This window comes from Acinonyx jubatus, chromosome E4, assembly GCF_027475565.1.
Source record: "Acinonyx jubatus isolate Ajub_Pintada_27869175 chromosome E4, VMU_Ajub_asm_v1.0, whole genome shotgun sequence".
Taxonomy (NCBI): domain Eukaryota; kingdom Metazoa; phylum Chordata; class Mammalia; order Carnivora; family Felidae; genus Acinonyx; species Acinonyx jubatus.
The window spans coordinates 38,942,511-38,952,372 of NC_069395.1; positions in this window are offsets into that span (position 1 = coordinate 38,942,511).

Genomic DNA, 9,862 nt, shown 5'->3' on the forward strand with positions numbered 1-9,862 from the left:
CCCTTTGTTTTCTTCTTAACGTTTTATTTTTCACTACTTTTACAAGCATTTTTATATTTTGTGTTGAGAACACTTTCCCACAACTTTCCATAGTTTCAAAAGCATAGTTTGAAGTAGGTGCAGAGAATCCCATCTAATAATATACAAAAATGTATCTAGATAGCCTCTTTCTTTAGCATTTGCCTTGTCTCTGGTTATTTATTATAAGTAATGTGGCTCTAAATGTACTTCCACATAGGTCTTAGATCTCTGGTTATTTCCTTAGCATAAAATTTTTATACGTGGATTTACTGGTTTAAAGGATAAGAACATTTTTAAAGCTTTTGATACATAGTGCCAGAAAGAATGTAGCAATTTCCAGGCCTCCTAGTAGGTCTGCAGAAGTATAAATGCAACCTTGTCTGATTTGTGGAGCTGCTTTTGGTTTTAATCTTAGCAAATCTGCTCATTTATAGTGCTCATTGTATTTCCTTGGTTTTAGGAAGCCTGAATATTTTTTTCCATATGCTTTTGGAGCATTTGTGTCTCTTTTTTTGTGGATTACTTGTTCAAGCTTTAGTCTATTTTTCTAATGAGATATACTTTTATTGACTTATGGGAACTCTTTGTATATAAGCCTACACCACTCTATCGATATGTTAATCTGTTTCTGCCAAAAGCATTTCAAATATTTTAATTTGTTGCTTAATTTTGTTTATGATATTTCTAATCTGCATAGGTTTAAAACTTGGTAAGTTAAATCCATCAAATTCTTGTATTAAAAAGATTTTCCACACCTCAATAACATACACATTTGTAGACAGACAAACTACCATTTTTCACCTTTTATGCATTGTTTTTAGATTGTAATGTGTCATCGATCTATGATGTATTTTAGTACGCAGTGCAAAGACTGTGTCTTAGCCCTAATTCCTTGCAAAGCAGAGCCCGAGAAAAAGCTTACACGTTAAAAGTTTAGGGGCAAAAGATCCCAGGGCATCAAGAGTTGAGAAGAAAGGGAAAATAAGGAAGGGCAGAAGGAAAGAAAATCAAAAGTGGTGCATGACTACCAGGCTTGGCCAGAGTTTCAAAGGAAAACACAACCATTGCTCAGTCGTGCAGGATGTCAACAGAGAGGCTCACAGAGCCAATGCCCGAATCCAACGGAGCAGAGAGAGGATGAGGGGAGAGGAAGTGAGCTTTCAACTCTCTACCTCTTTTCTTTCAATGGTCAAGGTTCGTGCTTCTGAGCTGTTTTACCCAAGCCCTGCTAGGGAAGGGTGGATTCCATGGACTCAGCTGCAGCCAACTGTTATATATCCTGTGATAGAAGGGAGCATTGGAGGCTGTGCTCCGGGGGCTGGTGGAACCTGGCAAATCCAGACAGGCACCTACACTGGTCTAGGAGAGGATGTGACTTTAAGAGCTGGCCACTTATTCTCGCTCCACATAATGGATAATCAATCCTTTTCCCACCAATTTAAATTTCAACATTGCCAGAGTCTAGGTTCTTCACTATGCTAGGTTTTATTTCAGGTTCCGTATTGGTCTATATGATGTACAAGTGTGCATTTCTAATAATTTTTAGCTGCCTGGTGGTACAAATTTCCTCTTTTTTTTTTCAGTTTTTTTCTTGGCTTTGATGAGAACAAGCTCACATGTGTAGGTAAAGTCATAATTTTAACCAGCTTCATAAAACAGTTGGGGATTTGTACATAAATCACATTAAATTAATACATCTGTTTGAGGACTAACAACATTTTTTTTTACTGCTATATTCTACCATTCATGAATACAGCAGCCATGCAACTTATTTCAGTTTTTTTTATAATCTCCCTCAGTAAAAGTTTCCAATTGTTTTTCATGTAACTTCTGCAGAACTTCTGTTTAATTTATTCCTAGATATTATAAATTAGTACTCCAGTGAACAGGAATTTTTTATTAGGCTTTTTTAATTGATAAAATTCTGGCAGGTAGTAACCTTTTTATATATTAATTTTGCAACTGACTATGTTTCTAAACTCTCTAACTAGTTCAAATAATCAATTTAGTCTCATGGGTTTTCTAGGTAGACCACCATATGGTCTATAAATGATCACTTTTCTTTCTTCTTCAAGAATTTCATCTCTTGCTTCTCAGTTTCTGCTGGTTTTCATTGGCTGTAACTTCAGAATAGTGTAAAGTGAATGATTATGATGTCATCTTTATTTCGCTTTTAGTTTTAATAAGAATCCTCTGGGGAAAAATTATGATTAAAAAAAGAGAACGTTCCTGCTGTTTTACTTTTAAATATCATATTGCGTGTTGGTCTCAGAGAGAAATTTTAAATCCTATCAAGATAGTACATTTCTATTATAGATTATAAATAGCTTTTCAAATTGATGATGAATGTTTAATTTGTGTCTTTTTGTCCTGATTAGACTGACCAGCACGTTGTCTGTTTTACTGGGACAAGGAAGATGAAGCTTTTGATCCAATGCTCTTTTTAATTGGACAGTGGCCTTCCACTTAGAACTCAGCTGCTTCTCCAGGGAAGGACCCTCTGCTCCGTCCTTCTGCTACATAGGATACAAAACCCCTCGGTGTCGGGTCAGACTGGCCATCCACCATCTGACACTGTTCTTATGGCCGAGTTGCTAAGCAGTCCAGACTGCTTAAATTTGTGTCACCCCAAAGTCATAGCTTGCAAGTCTATCTTGTTACCAGAATAGCAGTGTAACGGAGCTTCTCTTAGGCTTGGCGTAGCTTCTATTTGTTTGTCTGTTAGTTAGGGGGGGAGGTGCCATAACAATGATTTTTATCCACGGTCCATGCTCGTTTTTTCTCTCGTCTTGGATCTTTGGACTCCAGTGATGCCAGTCCATCATAACCCAAGTTTGCTTGGCTTTTATTTTTCATTTTCATGTAAAAGCGTTGTGGATTTTCATACTTCACTAAGATAGAATATGGTTTCTGTTTCACAAGTTATTTAGGTGATTGCATGTACTTTGGAAGTATCTATCCTTTTTGTGACAATCAGAAACGTGCTTTCCGTCAGGGAAGTAAGAAGGTGCATGGGACTCCATTGAACCCCCCAATTCACTATTATACCTGATCAGATCCTCTCCCAGTTCCCAAAGTTTCCACTCTGCCTCTTCTCCAATGTTCTTATTTGTTCCCGACCATCAGCCCTCCTTTCAGCACTTTGCCTTTTGCGTCATTGAGAAAATATGGGTAAGAATCCTGATTCTTTAATGTATGATTCTGGAGTCCTCCCGACCCTCTCCCCAATTTATTCTCTTTCCTCCAGTTTCATGGGACACACCGTCCTCCCTTCAGTATGAGATGGACCCCGTTACCCATTCCTTATCCAATTCCATCATCTCTCTTCAGATAGAGTATTTAACCCTGCAGTATTTTCCACCTCTCCCCTTTACTGATTTGTAAGCTTTAAACTCCTTTGGGTTTCCATTTTTCTTTTGAATCTCTCTGATTTCTTATTACTTGATCTCTCTCTTTCCCAGTCAGAAATGTAGAAAATCAGCAATTCCTTCTCTGGCTCCTGCCTGTTTCTTAAAGTGTTGATACCCTCCGTCTAGCCCAGGATTTTATTTTCAGTATTGTTCTTATTTCACAATACATTGAATGAGATTTCCCCTAGGTCATCTCTGTCACTCCCTGAACTTCTCCTAGCCTGTATGCTGCTGACACCAACGTTGTCATTTCTGTTTCAAATCCTGCTCCCAAACTGCATACTGCTTACTAGACCTTCTCCGCCTCGTAGTCCACAAGCACCTCCAAACAATATGTACAAAACTCTACTGATGGAATCCCCAGAACTGCTCTTTTATGGTCATAAGTGGCATAACTGTCCACCCAAGTCACCCAAGCCAAACTGGGAGTCTGTAGGGCCATGTCCATTGTCCGCATCTCTAGCCAGTGCCACATGCTGCCTTTTCAAGTTGTCCTGTGTCACTCTCCTCTCTTCTGTAGCCTCCTGCTGAAGCTTTATGCTAATCGTTTCTTTTTCGAACTCTTAGTATGGTGTCTCGGCTCTGAATGATTTTTTTTTTCTGTGAACCAAGCCTTTTTTTTTTTGAGCAGCAGGCAGAAGTTTATTAGAGTATAAGATTAGAAAGTAAGAATAATATGAAAGCTGTCTTTACGGAGAGGGGACATTTGAAAGTGGATGCCCCTAGCCTTTTCTGACCTGTAGCCATCCCACAGTCTTCCCACTATTCCCTCTTCCTACCACACTAGTTAGTCTCCTCTGATTCTTAATCTTGTCAAACACTCCTGAACACAATCATCAACTGAGGTCTTCCTTAACAAAAACAAAAAGTAGTTTCACTTAAATCCCTTGTGCTTAAAAACTTCTAACGGACCTTCAAAACTCTTGAGATAAAGTTTAAACTCCCTAGCATTACATATAGATGTTCTTCTCTAGACTTGTCTCTCACCAAACCTCTGTCCATTTTTTGTTCTCATGATGGCAAATTTCTCACATCTCACGTTTCTGCCATTTGCAATGCTATTCCATGCTGCCATGATCCAGATCTCTGCTCAACTTTTTTTTTTCAACTTGTAGTGCTTCTAATACCTCCTCCCCTATCTCTGTCGAGCAAACCAACATCCACCTACCTTTTTATTTTTTATTTTTTATTATTTTTTTTAATGTTTATTTATTTTTGAGACAGAGAGAGACAGAGCATGAACGGGGGAGGGTCAGAGAGAGAGGGAGACACAGAATCGGAAGCAGGCTCCAGGCTCCGAGCTGTCAGCACAGAGCCCGACGCGGGGCTCGAACTCACAGACCGTGAGATCATGACCTGAGCCGAAGTTGGACGCTTCACCGACTGAGCCACCCAGGTGCCCCCCACCTACCTTTTTAAAATAATCTCAAAAATCACCTATTCTCTGAATCTCTTTCATGCCACCACTCATCACTTAGAACTGATTACCTTTCTTTTTTGCACTTCTTTCTTATAGAGCCTTTAATGAGCATATTTGTTTTCAAGTCTACTTTTCTCCCTGTAATAATAAACTTGTTCTAATCCTTCCCTTATTTCTTTACCCAAAAACCAATATGGCTACCCAGAAACCGTTTTTAAGCATAGTGCAACCATTGGCCACATAAAGATTAATAACATATAGACTCCTTGCTCCAAGGAGCACACATAGAGAAGTACAGACAGAAATATACATATACAACACAGCAAGTACCCTGCTAGTGACATTCACCATCTGTTTCTTTCATGGGCACAGGGAAAGAATATTTAATTCACTTAGATTAAACAATACACTCTTGAACAACCAATGAGTCAAAGAAAAAATCAAAAAGGAAATCAAAAGATACCTTGAGACAAACAAAAATGGAAATCCACATACTAAAATTTATGGGGTGCAGAAAAATAGTTCTAAGAGAAGAGTTTGTATCTATAAATGCATATATTAAGAAAAAAGTTAGATCTCAAGAAAACAACTCAACATTATCAAGAACTAGAAAAAGAAGAAAAAAACTAAGCCCAAAGTAAGCAGAAGAAAGAAAATTATAAAGATTGGAACAGAATCAAATGACATAGAGAATACGAAAACAATAGAAAAGATTTAAAAAAAAAAAACAACTAATAGTCCTTTGAAAAGGTAAAGTTGACAAGACTTTAGTCAGATTAACTAAGAAAAAGAGTGAATTCAAATAAAATTATACCTAACAAAGGATACATTACAGCTGATACCATAAAATACAAAGGACCATAAGAGACTACTATGAACAGTTTATGCCACAAATTGGATGACCTAGAAGAAATAGATAAATACTAGAAATATACAACCTACTAGGACCAAATCATAAAGAAACAGAAAATCTTCACACACAATGAGTGAGGAGATTGAATTGGTAATTGAAAATCTCCAAGAAAAGCCTCGGACCTGATTATTTCACTAGTGAATCCTACTAAACATTTAAAGAAGATTTAGTACCAATCTTTCTCAAACTCTGCCCCCTCCTAAAAAAAAATGAAGAGGAGGAAACTCTCTCAAATTTATTCTATGATGCTGCTAGCATTACCTTGATACCAAAGCCAAATAAGGACAGTGCAAGAAAAAAAAACTATAGTTTTATAGTGCAATATTCCGGATGAATATGGATGCAGAAATTCTCAGCAAATAGAATTCAACAGCATATATAAAAGATCACACACCATGATCAAGTGGGATGAATCCCTGGGATGCAAGGATGATTCACCACATGCAAATCAATAAAGGTGGTATATCACATTAATAGAATAAAAGATAAAATGAATATACACATCTAAATGGATGGGGAGAAGCATTTTAAAAAGTTCAACATCCGTTCATGATAAAAACTCTTGTCATATATGAGAGGCCACATATGACAAGCCCACAGCTAACAACACACTCAATGGTGAAAGGTTGAAAGCTTTTCCTCTAAGATCAGGAACAGGACAAGGTTGCCCACTCCTATAGTACTGGAAGTCCTAGCCAGAGCAATAAGGCAAGAAAAAAAAATTAAAAGCATCCAAATCAAAAAGGAAGACATAAAATAGTCTGTCCTTGAGGATGGCATGATCTTAGGTATAGAAAACTCTAAAACTTTTTTCTGTGTGAAAGCAGAAGTTTCTTAAAAATCTATTTATGTAGTGTTTTACAAACCAAAAAAAGTACAGAATCCTCGTTATTCAGGCCATCAACTCTATTCTCAGAAGTGCTTTGAGAGAAGACAGATTTCTCCAGCCTTCCCCGCAAAAATAAAATCCTTCTGTCTACAATCTCAAAGCTGACGCTTTTCCTTACACCACCTCTCATAAGAACAATCCTGCAAAGATCCTAAAAGCTCTGCAGAGAATGAAGAGATATTAGCGAAGGACCTCCTCCAGAATGCAATGCCTCATCACAGAGGTGTCATGCAAGAGACACATAAAAAGATGGCTGTTTCAGAGGAGTGTATGTGAACCATGAAGAGAGCGATGGCCCCGCAAGGCAGCCCCACACTGTGGAGCGTGACCAGCTAGGGCTGCAATGGCTCTAAGGCCTCTTCCTACTCCTTATCTTCTGAGGTGGCTATTCGTCCTGGAGGTTTGGTCTCCGGAAGTATATCAGTCACATTTCTAGGTGCTTTGCCAAAGGCTCTGCTTCAAACAAAATTTTATCAACTCCACTCTGTTGCTTCTTCCATTGTTTCCAGATCATCCAGGCTCTCAAAAGCGTCCTCTAACACCTCTTCCATGATCCTGGCCTTCATAATCTCTTTGGACAATTCCTGTATGGTACCCCGGACTGGTGAAATCGTCACAAGATTCTAAATGGTCTTTATCAATTCTGTGCTCTTTTTTAGGGAACCAGCCACTTTCAAACCACCAGTTCAATCTTCATTTCCATGAGCACAGATTCATGAGAGCTTTGAATGCATAAAGCTTGTTCATAGCCTTCCTTGACCTGTCATCTCATTAGTCAGAACCACACAGATATTCTGGCCCTTCTTGGCAGTATCTTTCACAGATGGTTTCACTCTTCCTTTTTCTCTTGGGATATCTCTTATCTGCCTTTCAGTAGCTCTCAATTCCTTTCCTAATCAACAAAAATCAATCGGCATGCAAAAATCAGTTGCATTTCTATATACGTACAAGGAACAATTTGAAAATGAAATGGGTATCTCCTCACCCCAGCGTTTAGAATAGCATCAAAAAGAATAAAATTCTCAGGGATAAATTTAACCAAGGAAGTGGAAAATCTGTGTACTTTCAAACTATAAAACATTGAGGAAAGAAACTAAAGAAAACACAACTAAGTGGAAAGATAGTGTGTTCATGGATTAGAAGAAGGAACAGTTAAAATGCTCATACTAGTCACAGTGATTGACAGATTCCATGCAACCCCTGTCAAGATTTGAATGGCATCCTTTACAGAAATAGAAAAACAAGTCATAAAATTCACATGGAAACATGAAAAACCCTAAAAAACCAAAGCAATCTTGAGAAAGAACTAAGCTGAATATATCACACTTCCTGATTCCAAATGATATTACAAAGCTAGAGTAATCAAGACAGTAGGCATAAAAACAGATACAGAGGCCCCTGGAACAGAATTGAGAACTCAGAAATAAACCCATGCATAAATGATCAACTAGTATTGGACAACAGAGCCAATACCTCTCAATGGAGAAAAGACAGTCTCTTCAATAAATGGTGTCAGTAAAACTAGATATTCACATGGAAAAGAATGAACTAGACCCTTACCTTGCACTATTTACAAAAAGTAACTCGAAATGGATTAAGATTGAAATGCAAGGCCTGAAACCTGTAAAATTTCTACAAGAAAATATAGGAGAGTAAGCTCTTTGACATTGGCCCTAGCAATTATTTTGGGGGGTTGACTTCAAAAACACAGGCAACAAAAGCAAAAATAAGTGGTACTACATCCAGCCAAAAAGCTTTGACACCGCAAAAGAAATAATCAAGAAAATGAAAAGGCAATCTATGGAATGGGAGAAAATATATGCAAACCATATATCTGGTAAGGGATTAATGTCCAAAATATATAAGGAAGCCAAACTCAATAGTAAAATCAAACAAATAAACAAAACCCAAATAAGCCAATTAAATATGTGCAAAAGGCCTGGATAGATATTTTCCCAAGGAAGATATACAAATGGCCAACAGGTCCATGGAAAGGTCTATCACATCCATCACATCACGAATCACCAGGAAAATGCAAACCAAAACCACAAGGAACCACCACCTCACATGTGTTAGGATGGGTGTTATCAAAAAGACAACAAATAACAAGTGCTGGCCCGGATATAAAGGAAAGGAAACACGTACACTGTTGGTGGAAATATAAATTGGTACAGCCATTATGGAAAACAGTACAGAGTTTCCTCAAAAGAAAAACTGAAATAAACTACCATACGATTCATCAATTCTGCTTTTGGGTATCTATGAGAAGGAAATGAAATCATTATCTTGAAGAGATATCTGTGCCCTGTGTTCATTTTAGCATTATTTACGATAGCCAAGGTCAATGGGGTGCCTGAGGAGTTCAGTTGGTTAAGGGTCTGACTCTTGATCTCAGCTCAGGTCTTCATCTCAAGGTCTTGAGGTCAAGCCCCATGTTGGGCTCCACACTAGGAGTGGAGCCTACTTAAAAAAGAAAGAAGAAAGAAAGAAAGAAAGAAAGAAAGAAAGAAAGAAAGCAAGCAAGCATAGCCAAGGTTAGGCCATCAAAACAACTGATGTATCTATCAACATGTGAATGGGTAAAGAAAATGTGAGATATCTATATATATTCCATTCATGTAATGGACAATTATTCAGCCATGAAAAAGAAGGAAATCTTGTCATTTGCAACAACATGGATGAACCTCGAGGGCATTATGCTAAGTGAAATGAGTCAGAGAAAGACAAGTACTGTATGACCTCACTTATATGCAGAATCCAAAAAAAGACTGAACTCACAGAAACAGTAGATTGGCAGTTGCTAAGGACAGGGTGGGGCTGGGGGGAATGGGTGAATGTGGTCCAAGGGCACAAACCTTTAGCTTTGAGATGAATAATATCTGGGATCTAATGTACAGCATGGTGACAACAGTTAACAATATTGTACTATATAACTGAAAGTTGCTAAGAGAGTAGATCCTAAAAGTTCTCAACACACGCACTTGTGCACGCACACACACACACACACACACACACAGAAGTAACCATGTGAGGTCATGGATGCGTTAACTAACCTTATTGTTGTAATCATACTGCAATATATAAATGCATCAAATCATTGCATTGTACACGTTAAACGAACACAATACTATGTGTTAATTATATCTCAATAAAGACGGAAAAATTTCAAGCAAATATTAAGGGGAAAAAGAAAAGAGAAATTCAATAGG